Here is a 24,230-nt window from a genome sequence, read left to right as displayed (position 1 = left end):
TGCTTCTAACAAAAAGAACATATGTGCTTTTTGAATCTTCCTAGAGTTCTCCCTTCATCAGAGGGGTGTGCAAACTGGACACATCTGAAACTTTGAATTTATTAACATTTCTTCCAGACTTTCTTTCATAGTAAAGCAACAGTCTCTCAGGTTCCTTTTTGCCTAAGGTGCCATATATTTTTGGATTGATTACAGCTCTAGGCTTTATTTAAAATATTAAAAGTTTGTGAAGACGCAGAAGTCAGAACCTATAAGAATTCACCTTTTAAATGAGCTAAGTCAGGAGGTCCATTGCTGGGATCACACGCATGCATGCACGCACACACACATGCACGCAGAAACAAAAGTTTTAAAGATATCAGGATTGTTCAGATACACACTAAATGTGCTTTCTACATTTAACCTTGAGACTTTATTTTCAGCATGTCTTTTCATCACTTACAAATGTAGCCACATGATTTTTCATTCCAACTTTTAAGATGAAAGTGAGCCTTTCTTGAGCATGATTTACATTTCCTTTATTTGTTCCTTATAAATTATATTTTAAGCTCACTATTCTGATTTATGAAGCTCCATTTCCTTGTCTTGCCATAAGAAAAAAGGCACATGTTTCCGAGATTAGATTCTAAACAACCCTCTGCATGTGATTATGAAAACCTATACAACACAGGAAAGTTAGAGGGGAAGAAAATTGTATGCTCACAAAAAGAAATAATTCACTATTACAAAATCACTGAAATTAGAGATGGAAAAGGCTTATTAGGTCATCTATCAAAGAAAGCATATGCATTCGACACCCAGATTCAATATGCCAGAGATGTCTGGTCACCCAAGGTGCCTCCAATCTTTTGAAAAGGTGGAGAAAGTAAAACAGAACATTTAAGGATCAGAGCCCTTAATCAAAGGCAAGTCCTCACAGATCAAAATATCAGAGAGAAATATGTAAGATGCAGAGGAGAGGCAAACAATGTAACACTGAAACATCAAGGAGATAAAACTTTGAGAGGCAAGGCCTGGGATTTCCACAAGGACAAAGTGTCCAGGGATTGGGGTTTATAGGGAACTTACAGCCAGAAAAGCCAGAGGGGTCAAAGGCTAAAGGATATTATTGTGTGCAAAACGCCAACCTTTCATCTAAGGAATGTAACTTAACCCTTAGAAATCTGCTTTCTCTTCTAGCAAAGAGCAAAGGTTAGTAGTACACATTCTTCTGAGTGTGCTGGTGAGGGAGGAGATACAGGAGCGGGGGGCTCAGGCTGATAAAGCACAACAGGGCGGATGCCGGCATTTACCAAGATAATCACATTAGAATCACCCCCAAATCGTAAGCTTCTTCAGATCTCACCGTGTGACCTTTAACAATATAAATCTTTTGTAAGGCATGGTCTTGTTGATCTTTTGTCTTTTCGTCATTAAAAAAAAGTACGGTACTAACTAGTTGCTGTAAGCCACTTAAAAGGAGAAGCCTGCCAGAAAACATAGTAAAACAAGGTAAAAAGAACTTGCTGGTGAGCAACCTCTGAAGTTGATCAGAATCCGAATCAAGAGTCCACCCACACACCCTGCACTGGGGAGTGGGTACAAAGCTTCTCTCCTGAGGTATCGTGTTTTCTCCACACAAACACTGAGGCTAGCATCTGCCTGTGTGGGTGCACTGCACCCACACTCCAGCCTGCCCTTTCCTTTAAGGCAATGCTCAGAATTCAAGAGTTTGCTCATTTCAACCAGGTCGCTGCGCAACTGGGCTAATGAAGACAAAGGTAAAGAGGTAAATTGTGCCCTAACCTGTTGAGAAAATTGGGATATAATTCTCAGTGGAAATGGAGACTAGGGTCTGGTATAATTTCAGAAGTATCACATACACAATCACTCTGGTGGTGGCATTTTTTTAAAAAATTGAGATGATTAAGAGTTTTTCTTCCCTCACATACATATATCAAAATATCATGTTATGTATCTTAAATATGTACAACTTTTATTTGCTGATTATAGCTCAATAAAGATAGGAAAAAAAGTAGCAGTTTTGAAGTCCAATTGCCTGGGTTTCAATACTGGCTGTTTTACTTGTTTGCTTGGGAAATTTGAACAATATTTGAAGTTCTTTTATCAGCAGTTTCTACATGTATTAAAAAAAAATAGTATTTCTTTAATAAGGTTGCCATGAGAATGCAGATTAAAGAGATGATATACATATACAGCTAGTACATGACCCACAGTAAGGACCTAGTAAGAGATGCCATTATTAAATTAAAAACAACAAAAAACAGTTTCTAAAAATAAGTTGTGAATATTTGGAGAAAATGACCTTAAGGGGTCAACTTTAAAGACTGGCATTTGACAGGCCTATCATGAACTAATACAGTCAAGTGCACAATGAGAAACAAATGGGAGAAAGTTCTGATGAGGTGGAAGAACAAGAGAAGAGCCTATCCCTCCTACTAGAAGAACCTAGAACCGGAATTCAGAAGGCCATGGGTGATCAATGACAAAAATGCTTCCATGTCTTTGGAATACAGACAGTATATTGCATTTGGTCTTTAGCAACAGGATAGGTCTCAGCGTGATACGTTTTGTTGATTTTTGGTATTTATTCTACTTGGTGTTCTAGGACCTTCTGGGATATGTGGTTTGGTGCCTGTGCTAATTTTAGACAATTCTCGGCCTCCTGAAAAAAATGTAAAAATTCCCTTGGCTTCATTCCCTCTTTTCCTTCTGGAATTCTAACTACTCGTATGTTAGAGCACCTGATACCAAGAGTGGCTGAAATTTTCTGAGGCTGTCCTGATTTGAGATAACCTCAATTGTTAGCCTCTAGAACAGTCAACATAGATTTAACTCAGTGTTTCTCAGTTGCCATTTGAGGTTTCCGTCATTTAAGTATGTATGTAGTGTTGTACATACAAACCTTAAGGTCTGTAACAGTTAATAAGGGATTTGGTACACATGCAGAATTCAGGGACAGGAATTCTGACTCAGTGGACTGGGGGTGAGGCCAGGAGTATGTATACTCACCAAACACCTTGAAGGAGGCTGAGAAAGGTGATCTTGGTCTTATATTGACAGAAATATCAGTGTAACAAATCCTTTACTATTTCCTATTTGTGGTACTCTAATAAACTCTGTAAAATTAATGGTCCCCTGCTTGAACCTAAACTTTCTTTTATGTACTTTAAAATTGGCTTATTTTAACTATTTTTAAAACTCTCCTAGAATGGCTAAAATTACAGCACTAACAATACCAAGTGTTGACAAGCATATGGATGGTATGAATATCATGAACAGCTGGTCAAAGCGTAAGCTGAAATAATTACTCTTAACAGCCTTTTAGTACCTATTAAGCTGAATATACCTAAGACCCAGAAATTCCATTCCTCCGTATGGAAGTGAGTACTCGTTTCATGAAGACATGTGCAAGACTGTTCACGGCAGCTTTATTCAAAACAGTTCCAAATTGGAAATCATCCAATGTCTCTTAGCAATGGAATAGAGAAATTAGGAAATATTTGCACAATGAGATATTATTAATGAAAAACCACAGACCACAGTGATACTTGAACACATGGATAAATCTTATTGGGAAAATATTAAGTGAAAAAGCCATACACAAAAGAATTAAAAAAAAAAATCTATCACAGTAATTCAGAATAGTGGTTCACTCTGAAGATAATCAACTAGGAGGAGGTACGAGGGATTACAGTAATGACAGAAATATTCTATGTCATGAGCTGAGTGAGGTTTACATGAGGCTACACATGTATAAAATGTTATTGACCTGTACATTTACAATTTGCATTTTTTATTATATTTAAGTTACACCGGGGATGGGGGGGGGGGAACAGCAGGAAGGGAGGAAGGAAGAAGAAAAAGGTAAACCACTTTGTCCAAGAATTTGAAAGTCTGGAAAACAAGTTTGAAAGCCCTTTGGTCCTTGCCACTAATGACTTCACAGATTTTATTAAGTTCCTTTTTAGCCCTCATGTTCCCAGACTATAAAGGAAGTCTGGAGAAAATATCTTTTGCTAATAAGTATTAATAATCAATAGAAATCATATGCCCACATAGATAACAAGGAAAATCTTGCTGACTCTTTTTGGTTTTCTCTCTATAGCATTGAAAAAAAAAAAAAAAAGATTTCCCTGGATAAATACAAGGTTCAATGACTTCAGGAGGCTGGGGTATGTTGATTTAACTAAGTTACATAAAGTGGATTAAACCATATTTAAGTATTTCCCTCTGACCAGAAAAAAGTCTTAAAGAGGAAAAATATACAAGGCTTTCCCTGAAATTCCTGGCTCTAACATTTCTTATGTGACAGGTTAAAATAAACACTATGCATTCTTAAAATAAATCACAAAGTGATAAACTCAGCAGGAAAAATGTTAAGGGAGGAGAGGGAGGTCAGCCCTATATTTCTACATTCAGTCAACTAGGAAGGACAATGCACAGAACAAAATCTCAAGTTTACTTTATAATTTAAATTATTTTTAAAATAATCAACTACGAATGTCCTCCTTCTTGCTTCCTTGACAAATGTCACTGGAGGGGCAGTGAGGTGGGTCCAGGGTGATTGTTGACAACAGCTTCCTCTTGCTGCTTCCAAATTACTAGTTTGTTCTTGTAAAATTTAAGAGCATGAACAAAGGAGGTCAAGAGAGAGAGAAGGAGAGAGAGAATCCCAAGCAGGGGATGGATCTCACGAACCATGAGATTAAGACCTGAGCCTAGATCAAGAGTAGGACGCTTAATCCACTGAGCCACCCAGGCACCCCTATTAGTCTGGTCTTTCAGAAGAGATCCTTTCCCTTTGATGTTCAATGCCATCCTCCAATCGCAGCCACCTTCCCATTCCTTGAGGACTACATCCCTTGAGGACTATGGCACTTGTAACCACATCCCTTGAGGACGACAGCACTTGTATCCCAGACTCATTTTTACTTTAAATCCTACCCTCCACCATACAAATGAATCTATTATCCAAGTATTACCCTACTTCAACCACCACCACCCTCATAACCACACTCCAGACTTTGTCATCACTGTGAATTATTTGAGCTTTCAAAGTTTGTTTTTATTTTTTTAACTTTTTAATGTTTATTTATATTTGAGAGAGAGAGTGCACAAGCAGAGCAGGGGCAGAGAGAGAGAGAGAGATGGAGACAGAATCTGAAGCAGGCTCCAGGCTCTGAGCTGTCAGCACAGAGCCTGATGTGGGGCTTGAATGCATGAGCTGTGAGATCATGACCTGAGCCGAAGTCTGACACTTAACCGACTGAGCCACCCAGGCACCCCTGAGCTCTCAAAGTTTAAAATTCATCACCAACCTCTTCTCTGGCCAGCGATATCACACTCCAGTTCTGCACCCTCAAGTTCTTTGCACCTTCCTTTTCCCCACGCCTATCAATTCCCATGTGCATTCACTTTCACTGTAATCCTACACTCAGCTACATACCAGACTCCCTTGACACTATCCTCAAATCTGGTGTCCCTTGTACCTATGCTTCAAAAGACTCACTAAACTCAAAGATCATACCATCTGCTTTCCCAACTGACATATTGCCAGAGAAAATTGTACCACCACAGGCTAAGTCATGTTCTTCATCCTCACCTGGACCTTCCATTCTGTCTGGGAATCCGTTTTCAATTCTGCACCACTGCTATTCCACTCTCTCCACGATCCCAGCCTCCTTATTGAACAATTACCCAATATCACCATCAGAAAAGTTCTGCTTTGCTCAGAAACCCGGGAAATGGCAGAACTCTTTCAATTTTATGTTCTAATACCTACCAACAGGCTTATTAAACACTTATTTAAAAATGAATAAATCCAATCTTTGGTGACAGAGGTCAGAAAAAGTGGTTCACTTTGAAGACAATCAGCTGGGAGGTGGCACAAGGGACTCCACTGGAAAGATAGCATTCCATGTCATGAGCTCAGTGAGGTTTACATGAATGTATGCATATATGTAAAAATATGGGACAGAGGTGGACAAATTTTCATCTTTCACCTTCCCCAAAAGGATTCTGAAAGAACCAAATCGTCCACCATCCTAGTTTTTTCAACTTAATAGGCTTGTTTTATAGTAACTCTAATTCCCAAAAAATACCATTGATATTGAATGTGCTTTGCTAACTGCCTTTAGTTTTGAAAGCTCTACTGTTTGCTGGTCTAAGACAAAGTCCATTTATTTAATCATCAAGAATTCTTATTTCAAGATAAGATCAAAAAGCCACAGTAGCTCAAAGGAACCCAGGTAAAGCTTCTGAGAAAGAATCTTAGACATTTAATCCCAGCATGGTTACAGACACTCGTTAAGGCCTTCAGCAAGAAATTTCAACTCAATATGTCTTAGCTCTCCCTCTATAAAGAAAAGGATATTAATACTGCTAACCCAACACCGCTAATTGTTGGAAGGAAATTAAATGATTTATGAGGCTGTTATGAAATCTAAAACCCCAGACATCAAGATGAAGTTACAAATAGGAAGGGTGTGAAGGGGAGGAAAAATTGTTAATCATCACTGATACAGAAAGTTAATTTTTCAAAGTGGCCTCCAGTGGGAATGTATTTCATAGGAAAATAAGCTCTAATCTTCCACAATATTTTGACTAGCTCATGGAGGAGGTGAGTTGTTGAGAACGATGGAGATTTCTGCAATTTTATTTTTGTTGCAGGTACAGGAATTTCCTTCTACGCTCAACAAATACTGAGTGCCTACTTTGTGTCAGACATTTTTAAAAATTAATGCAACATTTATTGAAGGTTCTCTATGTCAATTGCTTTCATCATGACATGTCTGCACTCCAGGGGGTGTGTCAGAAGACCGTTAGGGTGTGGTAAAAAAAAAAAATCAGGCTACATATTCTTATTTTTTATTTTTTAACTTTTCATTTAAATTCCAGTTTGTTGGGGCGCCTGGGTGGCGCAGTCGGTTGGGAGTCCGACTTCAGCCAGGTCACGATCTCGCGGTCCGTGAGTTCGAGCCCCGCGTCGGGCTCTGGGCTGATGGCTCAGAGCCTGGAGCCTGTTTCCGATTCTGTGTCTCCCTCTCTCTCTGCCCCTCCCCCGTTCATGCTCTGTCTCTCTCTGTCCCAAAAATAAATAAACGTTGAAAAAAAAAATTAAAAAAAAAATTCCAGTTTGTTGACATACAGTATAATATTAGTTTCAGGTGTACAGTATAGTTATTCAACACTACCATACAAGGAAGTGTTGTGAACTTGACAAATGCACCCCTTAAACCCATCACTTCCCACCCACCTCCCCCATGGTAACCATCAGTTTGGAATTTAAGAAACAAATGGGCAAAGGGGAAAAAAAAGAGTGAAACCAAGAAACGAACTCTTTAAAATAAAATTTTTTTTTTTTTACATTTATTCATTTTTGAGAGACAGAGAGATACAGAGCACAAGCGGGGGAGGGGCAGAGAGAGAGGGAGACACACACAGAATCTGAAGCAGGCTCCAGGCTCTGAGCTGTCAGCACAGAGCCCGATGTGGGGCTCGAACTCACAAACTGCAAGATCCTGACCTGAGCTGAAGTCAGATGCTTAACTGACTGAGCCACACAGGCTCCCCTATCTTATTTTTTATATTAAAAAAAAAAAAGACTCCATTAGTTGGAAGGTAATGGTGTATGTACAATATCCCCGAGAGCAAAGTGAGATTCCATAGGCTTGAGGGACAGCAGTGCTACCCCCACTCACTGGTCCCTGATCAGTGTACTGGGATGTGTAGTATCTACATGTGTTTGGTTAAATGCACATGTAGCCTATAACAGTTTTAACTAAACTGCCTTACATAAAATACAAGACAAAAAAAGTTAACATGGTTATTGAAAACCAGTAAAATGGTGAAATTGGCACTTTTTACTTCAATGGAAAACATTTAATTAGCTACACTATGTGGTAAAAGCCATAATATACCAATCACCCAAGAAAATGGTCCCTGAATTCAAAATTATTGAGAAAGACCAATTCAAACATACATATTTATATTCACTGTTGTTAACTGTGAATGTAGTTTTAAGTAGATCTTTCTGCCTTGAAATGTGATATGAAGTCATCATAATTAGCAAGATATTTAAGAATATTTTACATTTGAGTTTACCAGATCCATTTTAATTTTCTATTATCATGAGCTTAATCACAAAGTTATCTGTTTATAATGTGTATATGTTAGAGTATTTACACATATTGGGCATACATGTTCCAAAGTGTTTTACACTGTGATGTGCTATAAAAAGATTGTAACTGTAAGAAAGCAAGATTTGGGGAGATGAAGGCTGAAATTATGTCTAACTGAATACAAAGGAATACAGACAGTCCAAGCTCAAGTTCAATTCTCTCTACAAGGGATATGAAAATTATCTCATATGAAATACTACCTGTGTTAATGGTCGGTCCCTATGGTAGTTTTAAAATATAGACTTGAGGGGCGCCTGGGTGGTGCAGTCGGTTGAGCGTCCGACTTCCAGCCAGGTCACGATCTTGCACTCCGTGAGTTCGAGCCCCGCGTCAGGCTCTGGGATGATGGCTCAGAGCCTGGAGCCTGTTTCCGATTCTGTGTCTCCCTCTCTCTCTGCCCCTCCCCCGTTCATGCTCTGTCTCTCTCTGTCCCAAAAATAAATAAACGTTGAAAAAAAAATTAAAAAAAAAATAAAATATAGACTTGAATCTTTTCATTCTCCTCTCATTGACAGGTGGGAACTATGTCCCTTCCTCTTGTATCTGGGTGGGTTTGTGTTTCTTCTAACCAACATACATTGCTGTCAGTAAAAGCCATTAATCATTTTCTTGGAAACTGGGATGCTTGCTATTCTACTGAGGAAGCTACCTGTTACATAACAAGTTCACCTGCCCTAAAATAACCATGTTGGAGAGGCCACATGTAGGTGAATGGTTCAGGTGGAGCACATTTCCTGACCCATACATGTAAGCGGGCCATGTTGCACCTTCTGAACCAACCTACCTACCTCAATTGACATTACAAGGTACAGAACGATTACTTAGCAGAGCCTTGTCCCAATTCCTTAAACATAAAATCTCTGAGATAAAATAAAATGGCTTTTTAAGACCACAAAATTTGGGGGTTCTTTGTTATACAGCAATAGATAACTAACAGAACTTGTTACCAGAAGTGAGGTGCTGAAATAGCAAGTCATAGTGACTTTAACACCAGGTAGTGGGCAAAAGATAGAAAGACCTTGAGGATGTCTTCAGTAAGGCTGAGTGAGGAAAATGTTACAGGGAAAGTGAGGAAAACACTGTTGGAAGATGGAGGGAAGGAAACCCTCATTACACAGCGGTGGAAATTCTAGAAAAACTGTTGCCTACAGTATTTTGGAAAACAAACTGTACTAATGAATTGAAGAACCTGGCTAAGGAAATTTCCAACGGGATATCAAAAGTTCCATTGGTTTCTTTTAACCATGTTTCATAAGTTACAAATACAGAGAGATGAACTAAAAAAGGAAATATGCTGTTTCAAGCAGAATTTAGAGAAAATATAAAGGAGTCAGGACTTGGCTTAGTTCAAAAATAAAACTATTTCTCAGCCCGTGTTTCTCAGCAGAACATTATCAAAGTAAGAAAGAAAAGGTATAAAAGCAAAGGCCAAAACCAGAATGCTGTGGGGAAGACGTGTTCTCACAGTACATATGAACACCAGGTGTGGCTAGAAAACCATTTTTTAGCCCCTCAAAAGATTTGAGGTGCTGTATCATAGATTATTTTAGTAAAACAACAAAAATCCAAGCTTCAGAAGGATCTTAAGAGGGTGCATTACAGGGGCCCATGGGTGGCTCAGTCACTTAAGTGTCTGACTCTTGATTTCGGTTCAGGTCATGATCTCACGGTTCTTGAGATCGAGCCCCGAGCTGGGCTCTGGGCTGATGATGCAGAGTCTGCTTAGGATTCTCTCTCTCTGCCTCGCTCCCACTCGTGCACATACTCTCTCAAAATAAATAAATAATCTTTAAAAAAAAATAGTGTGCATTACAGACCCTTTGTTAAACAATAGGGCCTCTAAGAAATCTTAAGGGCACTGTCTCTCAGTAGTCTCAGAGGACCCACAAGAGAGAAGGGCATATTTCAAAGACTTTTATGCATGTGACTTTGTCTAATACAATGAATTCTAGTAAGATTCTAGAAAACCCAGAAAGTTTTTATGAGAATTGTATTGGTAGAATACATTCCCAGCTTAGACCTAAAAGGTCAGATACAGAGAGTACCTTGCACTCCCCAGAATTCTATGAGCTGGAAACACACTGAGATAATTATTCACAAATAAACAGGCTATTTCCTTTCTGTGGGAAAGGAATAATGGCCTTCAAAAGATAGAATCACAAGTATACAGCAGGGGGTTGGCAAATAGGGCCAATGAGCCAGATTTGGGCGGTGGCCTGATTTTATATGCCCAGTGAGCTAAGAATGTTTCTACATTTTTTTTCCTTCTTTCTTTCCTTCTTTCTTCCTCTCTCTCTCCCTTCTTTCTTGCTTCCTCTTTCTTTCTTTATTTCTTTCTGTAAAATTTATTTTTACAGAGAGAGAGAGAAAGAGAAAACGATCAAGGGAGGGGCGGGGGGGGGGTGGTGGAAGAGATCTGAGGTGGGATTTGTGCTGATAGCAGCAAGCCTGATGTGGGGCTTGAACTCACAAACTGTGAGATCATGACCTGAGCGGAAGTCTAATGCTTAACCGGCTGAGCCACCCAGGTGCTCCAGAATGCTTTTACATTTTTAGAGGATTACTTAAAAAAATAAAATTAAATAAAGACTATAACATGGCAAGCGTGAAGACTATTTACTATTTGGCCCTTTACAAAAAATGTTTACTGACCTTTATCTAGCAGGCAAAGCTAAGAAAGATGGAGAATCATTGCCAGGGAGCCATAATGGGCTCTGACCAGAGAACTGGTAGTATAGTCCTGGCTATATCTCAGAATTGATAGGGACTTGGGTCTACTGCCATTTTACATTGGAGAGCAGATAACTCGCTTCTTGTGCTCACTTATCTTTAGATCAAAAGTAACCTTCCCCAGTGAATAGCACTTGAGGTAGGAGTTTTATCTGCACCTGATTTAGATAACAAGATCCTGGATCATGCACCTGAGCCTGATTATCATACTGGGTCCTCTCTTTGGGTATGTGGGCTTCACAAGGGGCTATTATTCACAGCATGGTAAAAATGGAAACAATTTGTTGCTTACAGAACGCCCGTACGGTTTCAAAACACATCTGCAAATTCTTTTATGTTCCTCCCATAAAGAGATGGGGTGTGTTTCCCATCTCTTGGAGTCAGGGAGGGCTTGTGTCTGCTTTGACCCATAGAGTAGAACACAGCTTTCTGCATAAGTTCTAAGGTTAGGTCAGAAAGAGCCATGCTGTTTCTGCCTTGTTCCTTTGGGAGACTGGCTCTGGGAAAAGCCTCTGCCATATAAGATTTAAAAAAAATTTTTTTTAAATGTTTATTTATCTTTGAGAGAGAGACAGTGCACGAGCAGGGGAGGGGCAGAGAGAGACAGAGGGGGACATAGAATCTGAAGCAGGCTCCGGTCTCTGAGCTGTCAGTGCAGAGCCCAACGTGGGGTCGAGCTCACAAACCTAAGTGGGATGCTCAACTGACTGAGCCACCCAGGTGCCCCTGCCATGGAAGGATTTTGATTACCCTAAGACCACCAAGTGGACTGGTGTTCAGCCACTCTTTCTGATAGTCCAGTGGAGCACAGACTTCTACTCAAGATATCAGACAGATGAGTGATGTGGTCTTGGACCATCCAGGTCAGTCCATCTACTAGCTGAGTACCAGTAATGTCATAAAGATGAAAAGAGCTCAGCCAAGCCTTTCCTGAGTTCCTGACACCCAGATTGTAGAAGGTATTATAAATGGCTGAATCTTTAAGCAACTAATGTTTGGGGTACTTTGTTAAGCAGCAATAACTAACCAGAACAGCTCACTATTTATAAGTGGGATACACTCTACAATGAAGAGGCAATGTGAACCCAGCCATGGGACTTGTTTTGGTCATGGAATGTTAGCAAACGTGACACAAGCAGAAGACTGGAGTTCTCCTCTCTTGCACACCCATCATCACTATGAGAAGATATGCTGGGGCCAGCCTGCTGGCAGGCGAGAGACATGGCAACAGAGGTCCTAGTTGTTGCTGCCATCCTGGTCAAGTCTGTCCTACACAAAGGAATAGCCAGCTGGCTCACAGACAAGTGAATGAGCCCAGCCAAGACCAGAAGGACCATTCATCAATTCTAACCCAAATCACCAGGCCCTAAACTTGTGAGTTAATGTTTTGTTTTACATCACTCATCTGGAGAGCGTGAATGTGTGTTGTTATGTACCTTTGGTAGATACATGAAGATTTTTATGTTAAGGTGCTTCTCGATTAAAAACATGTTGTTTCTCGGGAACCCTCTTGCACTGTTGGTGGGAATGCAAACTGGTATAGCCACTCTGGAAAACAGTGTGGAGGTTCCTCAAAAAATTAAAAATAGACCTACCCTATGACCCAGCAATAGCACTGCTAGGAATTTACCCAAGGGATACAGGAGTACTGATGCATAGGGGCACTTGTACCCCAATGTTTATAGCAGCACTCTCAACAATAGCCAAATTATGGAAAGAACCTAAATGTCCATCAACTGATGAATGGATAAAGAAATTGTGGTTTATATACACAATGGAGTACTACGTGGCAATGAGAAGGAATGAAATATGGCCCTTTGTAGCAATGTGGATGGAACTGGAGAGTGTGATGCTAAGTGAAATAAGCCATACAGAGAAAGACAGATACCATATGTTTTCACTCTTATGTGGATCCTGAGAAACTTAACAGAAACCCATGGGGGAGGGGAAGGGGAAAAAAAAAAAAGAGGTTAGAGTGGGAGAGAGCCAAAGCATAAGAGACTCTTAAAAACTGAGAACAAACTGAGGGTTGATGGGGGGTGGGAGGGAGGGAGGGTGGGGGATGGGTATTGAGGAGGGCACCCTTTGGGATGAGCACTGGGTATTGTATGGAAACCAATTTGACAATAAACTTCATATATTGAAAAAAAAATAAATATTAAAAAAATTTTTTAAAAATAAATAAATACAATTAAATACATCTTGGAAAAAAAAAACATGTTGTTTCTGGGGCGTCTGGGTGGCTCAGTCGGTTAAGTGGCTGACTTCAGCTCAGGTCATGATCTCACGGTTTGTGAGTTCGAGCCCCACAATAGACTCTGTGCTGACAGCTCAGAGCCTGGAGCCTGCTTTGGATTCTGTGTCTCCGTCTCTCTCTGCCCCTCCCCTGCTCATGCTCCGTCTCTCTCAAAAATAAACAAACATTAAAAAAAAAATTAAAAACACATTGTTTCTAATCACACAGTTTTGTGCACTGTCCCTAAAAACACTTGGCATATTCAGTGGTGCCTGGGTGGCGTGGTCATTAAGCGTCTGACTCTTGATCTCAGTTCAGGTCACAATCTGTTTGTGGGTTTGAGCCCCACATTGGGCTCTGCACTGATGGCGTGGAGCCTGCTTGGGATTCTGTCTCTCCTTCTCTCTGTCCCTCACCCGCTTGTGCTCTCTCTCTCCAAATAAATAAATAAACTTTAAAAAAAAAATGTTTTTAAGGGGCACTTGGGTGGCTCAGTCGGTTGAGCATCTGACTTTAGCTCAGGTCATGATCTCGCGGTTGATGAGTTCGAGCTCCGCATCGGGTTCTGTGCTGACAGTTCAGAGTCTGGAGCCTGCTTTGGATTCTGTGTCTCCCATTCTCTCTGCCACTCCCCTGCTCACGCTCAGACTCTCAAAAATAAACGTTAACAAAATTTAAAAAATTTTAAATAAAAAACAAAACAACAAAACAAACTCACTGGGCATATTCAATCTAGTCTCTTTTTTCTTGCTACGCCCTTCCTTCCAGAATGCCCTTTGTCCTCTTTCTGCATCTCCTAATCCTGCAGATTCTTAACAGCCTAGTTTAAATTCTGTAGCCCTAAAATCAATCTACATCACTCTGTCTCACAATAAGTTCACCTCTGGATTCAAGCAGAATTCACTCTCTGGACCATCTTCTGGACAATTAACTGTGTATTGCTATGAGAGGCTACTGAACTCATTTCTCCCTGCTTGTATTTTGAGATCTCTGAAGGGTGGTATCTTGTGTTCTCCTGCCTCTTACTATCCATCTCAACAACACCCTACGCTGCACAGCCCAGTTTCATGTAAATACTAGGTGTTAACATAAGAAGAAAGTAAAGAACACGCTGTAGCTTTTAAAAGGGTCTCGCCTGGCAGAGACAACAGACTACACATTTTGTAACACTGCTTAACCGGTTCCTATTAGAGATAACCCCCACTTGTCGGAAGTTCCCTTGATGCCACTTTGCATTTATGAAAGACCCACATTAGTACTAGTTTCCCTAACTGAAAGACATCTGAAGAGGATTTTCGCTTTACAGAGAAAAGGTGAGAAACGAAAACAGCATTCAGTGCTGATTTTGCAGCAGCTGTAATAGAGGCTGCTGCACCCCAGGCAGCAGCAGCATCCTTGCTCCCCACGTCCCCAAGCACCTTCCCCAGGACCTAGGCTCAGCATCTCAGCATCAAGCCACTAGAACTGGGATTTGTGTCTGTGGGCATCTGTGCTTTATTTGATTTATTTCGTGCATCTGTTAGAAAGCGGTGTCCTCAGGTATCAGAAAAGCCTAAAAGAGGTGACTTTTTAGGTCTGAGAACACTCAAAAATTTTTCTGTATGAATTAATGGTATTGCTATTCACTTTACACCATTTCAGTTGAGGAAAGGTTTCATAGGAACTTTCTACTTTCAGCTAACAGGGGGACACTATACCTCAAATTTGAAAGAATAATACATCTCTTTATGGGAGATAATTGAGCAATTTGGTGTAGGGTCAGGGGGTGGGAGGAAAATATGCTGAAATCTTGAATGTTTTCAGTGAATCAGAGTCTTCATGGGTAAAAAGGTATTAAACAATTGTTGTCAGGCTTGACTATCTGCCCAATGACTGATCATAATGGCATAGCTGTATTTCCCAACCTGGAGGTTTTGCAAGTCATTAATAGCCTGTGCACCATTTACCAGGTGTTTGGTTAAAGCAGGCTTACATAAAGAGTTTGCAAATATTTATATTCCACAGATACCCTCCCACTGTATTTAGAGTTGAAACAAAAGAATCATTTGTCTTTAAAAGATTGTATTTCTCATGAAAGAACGTTATTTTTCCAAGAATCGTAAAAAGAAGTGTTACTCTGTACCTTCTCTTGGTCTCACCTTTTCCCCCAGGGAAATTACCTCTGAGGATAATGGGGAGGCTGAATTAGGACAAATAATCACCTGCCAAAAACCACATTTTAGTGACAATTTACCATATCTGATTTTTTTTTTTTTTTTTTTTTTTTTTTTTTTTTTTTTTTTTTTTTTTTTTACTGAAAATAAGAAAAGCAATAGGAAATAATGTTTTAGCATTTGTTGGGGGAAAAACTAAAGTCTTCTTTGTACCCAATGTACCTTCATTTCAACCACAAGGAAAGGAAACCTAGTTGTTACATTTCCTCTTACTCTTGTAAAAGACGATTTTCAATAGGACTTAACCAGTCCTTACATCCAGACATTAAAAATGAGGGTAAATAGGCATTCTACACTGAAAGAGATTCATGTGGAAGCACCAGAGTTTGGAGGTGGGGTGGGGAACAGCTCCCAAGAGCAATCTCATAGCAGCCACAAACTGGGACTGCCTATGTGGCACTGTGCATTGGTGGGTTTGAATAATCCTACCCACACAGAATGTCCTAATGAAAAGTACATGTCTAAAGCCCACTGACCAGACTGGTCACTCCCCTTACATGTAGTAGGACACCTAACAATGAAACTGATTAACTCACATCCAAGTACGTCTTGACATAATTATTTTAAAGATTGTAACTGGCTGTCGTCTCCCTTCATGTCAATTAAGAGAGCAAAACTTGCTTATCAAAGGGAGAGTCCTATTCAGACTAAATGGGAGGATAAAGTCCCCAGTGAAAGTCCACATCAAACCTGAGAGGTGAGTATAGCAGTTAGCTTGTGTGAAAGCTCCCCCTTGAGGAGCTCAAAACAACTGTAAAACTCCACTGAAAAATTACATTGCCAGCTCTTCTTCAGAAGGAAAGGCTACGCACTTCTTTAGGACAAAAGGAAAAAAAAAAAATCCTTCACAAATATTTCTGCCAAAGGCTATTTTACCAACGGTGCTTTTTTTGTTTTTGCTCCCATCCGAGATATTATTTAACTGGTACCGTGAACATGAAATAAGACCCATATAATGAACCACATTGTCATGCTTATTGTCTCCAGCTAGGACTCATCTCCTTCAATAGATGTGAGGAAAACCCAATGGGGGTGGGGTGGGGTGGGAGATGAACCCTGTTCTAAGGTATCATTTTTTGTGTGTGTAGACTGCTACCAATAATAGTCGCTTTGCTTCTAAGAATAATGTGAGGGAGGACAAAACACTTCTTGTCCAGAGGTCATAATGAATTGGAAAACAATTTTGCTGGGTGAGCATTTGAGGATTCTGCTTTCTGTTCAAGATGAGCATACCCTGAAGCTGACTCTTACTGGGGTTTTGAAAGAGAGAGAGAAAAAAAGGAGATGTTCTCCTCTAGCGTCTTCAGCAACTATTCTCCCCCAGGGTAAACAGTCTCCTTTTCCAAGTATGTTTTAAGAATGAGATATCCAATCTGCCCACATAAGTCAAACAAACAAACCTCCAGGGCACATTCCACAGGCCGAAGGGGTGACTCACAAGTCAGGATCTGCCCATCCAGTGCTAGAACTGAGGAGCGGGCTTCATCAGACCCACCGTGCCTGAGGCCGAGGACAACTGGAACAGACCTTCCATTAAAGCTGTCTCAATATCCCCATTTATCTAGCGTGGCTTTCCCCCCTTTTCCTTTCAAGTTTTTGGACACATTTTCCTCAGCACAATGAATAAGAGACATCAATGCTCTGTGTTATAAAAGGAGAATAGGGTTTTCTTTCTATCAGATCAGGGCAGGTCAGTTCCAATAATAGTTTAATAGTTTCTACTGAAGTGGAATCGAGGAGGCAGTTTGCAATATGTATTGTCCATCTAAGTCACAGTGTGATGGCACTAAATGCTGGATGTACAGAGAGACAGAAAATGTTGTATGAAGTGAGAGGAGCTTTGTAACTATATTAGCTACATTAGCTATTATTAACCATAATGATAATAAGTTGATCAGACCAGGGAAAGAATTTAGGACCAGGGTCATTATTATTTTTTTTTCCAGGGCATATTACTCAAATTCTGGCAAAGGATAATGGATGATACTACACTTCTACTTAGTGTATCTCCAATGTGCCCTAGGGAGTCTGCTGAAATCAAGGAAATCTTTAAACTTGGGCAGAATCAAATAACAAAGACTGGGTTTCATCTAAAACAACATTTAGCTTGTTGAACTGAATGTTGCAGCTGCCAAAATTCCAGATCGAAGGAATTGTCCTGCATGAAAAATCCAACCATCTAGTGGTACAGGGTTTCATTCATTTGGGCTTGATTAGCCTGACCAGTATTCCCCATGATAACAAGAACAAAGATACCACAGGATAATCCTTAAACACCATTTAACTCTTTCAGGCTTGTCCCTCCCCCTCCCCTGCCACTGTATCTCCATCCATCTTTTCTCCTTTCATCCCTCAAATATGTAAATATTATGAGTAATAGGTGCATAGTATTTATGATTATATATTACAAAAATCTGATTTTCATGATTCCATTTACTTTGTGCATTCTGATTTTTCAAAATGTTTTCAGATTATCAAACTTTTTTTTTTTCATTTTACCAATCTTGGAAAAAAAGGCACCAAATAACAGTTTCTAAATTTCATATTTCTTCTGGATTTCCTTTTTTTTTTTTTTTTTTTTTGAGAGCACGCACACACCTGAGCTCAAGAGAGAGGTGGGAGGAGCAGAGAGTGAGGTGGGGAGAGAATCCCAGGAAGGCTCCAATGTGGGCCTCAATCTCACAATCCTGAGATCATGACCTGAGCCAAAATCACGAGTAGGATGCTTAACGACTGGTCAACCAGGCGTCCCTTATTTTTTTCTTTCTTTCTTTTTTTTTTTTTTTATATGGAGATAAACAGAATTAGGTTAATGAAGAGATGTGAACATATGTGTCTGTACTAAAGAAGATCCAGTTTCTCAGAATCGACACAAAGTGAACTCCTCCTTTAAAGAAGGAGCCCGACCTCCTTCTCAAGCTTCTTTGTGTGTCCATTCTGGAAGTGTTGGCCATTTAGTAATTGCCGAGCAAGTGTTTATTGAGCAAATTAATGAGCACTAATTTAAAGATAATTGAATAATTAGTAGGTAATGAATGATCTGCAAATTAGCAATTTATAATAAATTACAAATTATCTAATCTGTAAATAATTGAACTTCAATCGAGATAATGATAAAATATTCAGTAAGTAAACAAATTACTGGAATGAAAGAGGAAACTCCTACTAAAAAAAATCTAAGGTCCAAGCTACACTATATGTTCAACGAAAAGAAAGGTTATTTTTTTCAAACACTGTAAGCTGTAAATGGGCGCTGAAACAAAATTAGACACACCGCGAGCAGGACCACTCACTGTGCCATCTTGCATCCTCACCTATTACCAACGAAGAATTCTTAGAGTCAACTGCTAAATGCCTGATAGAATCTTACTGTTAAAATACACTTGAGAGCTTTTCTACTCAAACTCCACTGGTTTTGCGTTGGGAAATTTGAGCCCCATTTCAGATGTCCGACCTACCCACGTTTACTTGGCTAGTACATTGCTGGCCTTCTTTCCAGTTGGTCCTTTCTTTTTTTCTGTTCTCCCCGCCATTCGGTCAATTCCTGTTTCTCCAGTGACCAACGTGTCATTTTTATGCACCAGTCCATTTTTTTGTGAATTGAGAAGTGGTGGGTAACAAATAAGTGAGGGTATCTTTGTAACACTTATCTTCTTAAACTATAAAATTTCAAAGATAGGTACTATACTATCCATTACTTTCTGACCGCGACCTGGTTTTACCCTTAGTGGTGCATGCAATAATTGTTTCTACTGATACTGCTTCTAAAAAGCAGAGTAGTCCTGTTTGTAGATTCAATTTATTTCCTAGTCCTTTTGAATGTACTAAGAAAATCCAACTCAAGTGTGTGCAGCCAGAGGTGATAAAGAGGGAGGGATACAGACTACAAAAACTTCCAAAAGAAAGCCAGCCAGTTTCTTAAGTAAAAAGCAGAAAAAATGAAAAGGATAGTTTCAAGCCAGGAAACAGGCTTTTGCCATTATAGCATCCAACATATGATCAAAGAGAAAACATCAGTAAAACATATGTTTTTCCATAGTTTCTAGTCCATCTGTCCCTGACATTTTGCTAATTATCTCAAAAATGGGTTTTGGTATAATTTTCCTTTCCCTTCTATTTCTAGTTAAAGGTAACAATATCTCTGGGTGAATAATAGCTTCAGCATTAAATGATCATGAACAACCATGATTGGCATATACACACCATTCTGGAGTTCTGAATCTCCTAAGGCAATCTTCTCCTTGGCGTCAAAAATCTTCCCCTACAGTTTGTGTGTTCTATAGTATAGAATAGCAAAGCACATTCTAGAAGAGAGAAATAGGATTGTGCTGAGCATTTAACAAAGGGCAAAATGATGAGAGTAAAGAAGACAAAACCTGCCTCTGACAGGAGCAAAAAACGTAGCCTTAGGTGTCAGGAGTTGAGTACTGCCATCTACTGGCCATGAGGTCTGGGTCAATTTTCTTCTCCGAGCTTCAGGTTCCTCATCTGAAGAGAGACTCACACTTAGATAATGTGTGGGAAATATCACTTTTGTAAATTTCAGGTGATACAAATGTCAGTGGGAAGTTTTTTACGAATAAAACAATTGAAGATTCTGGGGAGATCCACAGAATGGTTAACTAAACACATTCAGGAAATTGCTTAGAGAAACAATGTGGCTTCCCTTTCACATTCTATAGCAGCACTTTTTGTCAGCACCCAGCCATCACTGCATCCTTTACCCTACAGCTGTCTACGTTTGTTGGGAGACAGGCTAGTCTTTGACTTGAACTTAGTGGGAGCATATTTTGCAAAAACACAGGTAAGTATATCTCCCCCCCCCCCCCCCCCCTTGGCTGTGTGCTCAACCAATCATCACTGGGAGTTTACTGCTAAAGGCAGATTTGAGGTTAAGATTCTTCTGGAATGACTACAGCAATCCCATCTTTCCTCTCTAGATACACCTCACCATCCTCTGAAAGATTTATAAAGAAGGACACTGTGGCAACATGCGACCTTTTGAAACTGCTCACAGTATGTTCTCTCCCCGGAAGGAATTCTAATGTCCTCTTGTCTTGTGTTGCCTGCCGTGTACCAACCACGGGGGAAAGGCACTGAAAATTTAATGAACTTAAGAAAAGCTGTGCAAGCTTCTCTTTTGGAGGAGCCTTGGGGAAGAGGGAAGCAAACAGAAGGAAAATATTCAAAGAAATTACACTGCCCCCAAGGGTAGCATCTATAGAGGACAGTGACAGGGACTTGGAGACGCTTTATTTTTCTAGTGCCCATTTACCTACAGGGCTGGTTTCACTTCTGTGGCTGGCCATCACCAAGGCAAAGGTGAAGGGAGAAGATCAATACCAGAGGTAAAAATACCAGAGAAAGAAAACCGTGACTCCATAATACAACAAAGAATGTAAGACGGGCATAGCCAGGGAAGGGAGGGTGGGTGTGAAATAGAGGAGCCTATGGAACCAGATACACAATTTATCTGAAAAGCGTAAATATATGCAACATCCCCAGAGAATAACTACTAACAGCCAAAGAAAACAGTTTGCATTTAGCTTAAAAATGTATTTCTCATATAAATGTATTTTTAAGCCACTTAAAAAGAGGCTGTGCCACTCCCTAAGGTCTGATGCACACAAATAAGTGTGCAGAGACAATAATCTGAAAGGATACACATCAAAATCTTTATGCCAGGGATTATTTCTGAGTGTTGGAATCAGAGGGAGATTTTAATATGTTTTCCTTTTTTGTGTATGTACACTTTCTAATTTTTCTACATTGGGTACACAAGAGGGAAAAGTAACACATGTTTTTAAAAACTGTAACTTCTAAATTTCTTTTGTAACCATCACTGAGAAAACATATTTGGGGATAGGGAGGAAGAGGTTAGAATAGGGATCTATCAACCACAGCCTGTAGGCTGAATCCAGCCTGCTGCCTATTTTTGTAAATAAAGTTTTACTGGAACACAGCCACCTCATTCATTTACATACTGCACAGAGTCTAGTAGTTGGGACAAAGGCCACATGACCTGCAAAGCCAAATGGCTTTACCTGGCCCTTTACAAAAGAAGTTTGCCAACCCCTGGGCCAGAAGAATCCTTCTCGTGCTATTGGAATATCCACTGCACATTATTAGCTGTGTCAGCTTGAGGAAGTCATAACCTCTGTGTCTCAGTTTCCCCATATGTAAAGAGAAGGATAATACATCTTAGAGTTGTCTTGAGTATTAAGTGAGTTAATGCATAAAAAGTACTTACTGCCGTGCCTGGCACATTATGTAAGTCTCCAAAACATTTATTACGTACTTCCTTTTACTGAAAAAAAAATTTTTTTTAATGTTTGTTTATTTTTGAGAGAGAGACAAAGGGTGAGCAGGGGAAGAACAGAGAGAGAGGAAGACACAGAATCCGAAGCAGGCTCTAGGCTCTGAGCTGTGAGCACAAAGCCTGACGTGGGGCTCGAACTCATGAACTGTGAGATGGTGACCTGAGCCGAAGTCAGACGCTCAACTGACTGAGCCACCCAGGCGCCCCAACGTACTTCCTTTTAAACAAGATACGTTATTCCACTATCGGGGTAAACCTAATGAAGCTGCCATTTTGTTGGTGAAAATTGTTCAATATTGGCAACTTTTTAGGGTTCAATTGTAACCCTATTTCACCCACTCACTGTTCTCATTTGTCTGGTGTAAGATGTAATCTCTGAGACATCCAGGCAACATGGATGTCGGAAACAATAATGCTGTATTTGTATTATGCTTTTGTTACCTGTGAAACACTGGCAAATGGGCACTAAATGTATGAGTGGTGGGACAGACGTTGGGCTCTTGCCCTGCTGCCCTAAACAGAAGCTTTTCACATAAAGGATATTCTTTCCATCTTCCAAAATAACACCTGTCTCTTGACTTTCGGCAGGCCCAACAAGCTTCCATGACACTGTGACAATCACTCTTGGCACTGAGCAGAAATCTAGACAGATTCTGCCACAACATCTCTGGGAAGACCTGCCTGAATATGGGGCTCTGGATCCTGCAAAGTTTTGAGAGTCTGTCATTCAAGTCCACTTAAAGATAGCATTTTGGGGGTTAGTACAGACCCAACATAGGAGTTTGTTAAAAAAAAAAAAATAATAAAATGGGGCTTCTCCAAGAATGAGACAGGAAAAGAGACTTGAACACCAATGGAACGTAATTATAAGAAGCTGCAGATAGAAAAGTGTAGGATGGGCTTCATGAAAAGGAGGCCAATCAGGAAACTGAAGGACTAATCAAGTATTCTTATCAAGGAAATGTAGAAGGGCTTTAAGTTCAGTGCTAAGCCTATCAAAGGAAGAACAAACTCAATTTAATTCAATCAACACTTATTAAATGCCTATTTTACGCCAGGCACTGGGTTAACACAGCTAGAGACAGTAAGATAAACCAGATGCTATTTCTACCTTATAGGAGTTTCTGGGCTGATGGAAGGAAGATAAACATGTAACCAAGTAAAGCATTTTGGGGGTTAGTACAGATCCAACATAGGAGTTCGTTAAAAAAAAATAATAATAAAATGGGGCTTCTCCAAGAATGAGACAGGAAAAGAGACTTGAACACCAATGGAACGTAATTATAAGAAGCTGCAGATAGAAAAGTGTAGGATGGGCTTCATGAAAAGGAGGCCAATCAGGAAACTGAAGGACTAATCAAGTATTCTTACCAAGTAAAGTTAATATAATGTGATAAGTGTTCTAATACTAACAACAGTGATTATTCACTGCAAAAAATGTGAAGGAAATACGGAATGGAAAAATTAATTTTGTTTGGAAAAGCCCAGGGAGGGTGGGGAAGACAGGCATAATTGGACCTACCCCTCACAAATGACTACAAGTTCACTAGGTGGACAGTGGGGCAAGAGTGAGAGTGGTCTGCTGGGGTTTGGGGATAGGATGGATTCAAGGAATGGCTGCAAACGAGCCTGAGAAAGATTTATCAAGGGCCTCATGCTCCAAGCTTAAGAATCTGGGCTTTATCCAGTAGGCACTAAGTCTTTTTAAGCAGGAAGAGACCAGGGCAAGTCTGATTTAAAAAGACAAAAGAACAGATGCTTTCCCTGAGAGACATAAAGTAGGATCGTAGGAGACTGTTCATGCAGAGGCTCAGAAAACCTAGACCAGAAGGATTGCAGTTAAGAGTAGCAAGAAGGGGATATATGGTGGATACAGCAAGGCTTCAAACTGGAATGCAAAAGTGGAGGCAGAAAAGTCTGACGGGCAAAGAAGAGATGAACAGAATTTGGTGGGGGAGGAGGGAGGGTCACACAGGCAGTGAGAAAAGCACAGGTTAGGGGATTGGCCTTGGGAGACAAAGTATCTTTTCCTCAGAGACATAAAGGAAGCCAATAAGAAGGGGGTCAACATAGATGTAATACTGCAGAAAGTAATGTTAAGGAAATTTACTACCACTGGTGCTTACTCAGAATAATGAAAGGGGAGAGGGGTGGGCTCTGTGGACAAGGAGCTAGGAGTGGCCCCACCATTGGAGGCTGGGAAAAGGGAAAAGCTGGAGATTGGTAAAAGAAATATCTGATAGATCATGACCCAGGATCCACTTGGGCCAACAACTCACACACCGGTGACCTCTCTCATCCATACCTTCCATTTTTTTCCCAAGAGTGGTCTGAACTCATCAGTTCCCTCATCAGTGGTAATGCTACCCTCACTGATGGGTGGTGAATGACATCCACAAGAGGAAACTCTGGTTTCCTTACCCTGACATTCAAAGCCTCTTCTAATGTAGTCCTCAGTCGACTCTTCTAATCTATCTCCACCTCCATCACTGACCCATCCTCAGGTTTAGAAACCCAAATGTTTTCAGGCTCAGGCAGGTAACCCAGTG

At 40.2% G+C, this 24,230-nt stretch overlaps 1 protein-coding gene across 6 annotated transcripts in view; it reads right to left on the bottom strand.

The window, feature by feature from the left end:
* The window catches only part of SAMD12 (sterile alpha motif domain containing 12), a 387,874-nt gene that overhangs the window by 185,716 nt on the left and 177,928 nt on the right, over positions 1–24,230 (bottom strand). The gene's annotated exons all lie outside the window — the stretch shown is intronic.

Source organism: Leopardus geoffroyi, chromosome C3, assembly GCF_018350155.1.
Source record: "Leopardus geoffroyi isolate Oge1 chromosome C3, O.geoffroyi_Oge1_pat1.0, whole genome shotgun sequence".
Lineage (NCBI taxonomy): Eukaryota > Metazoa > Chordata > Mammalia > Carnivora > Felidae > Leopardus > Leopardus geoffroyi.
Note: the sequence above shows the minus strand (reverse complement) of the source record. Positions and strands in the feature narration are given on the sequence as shown.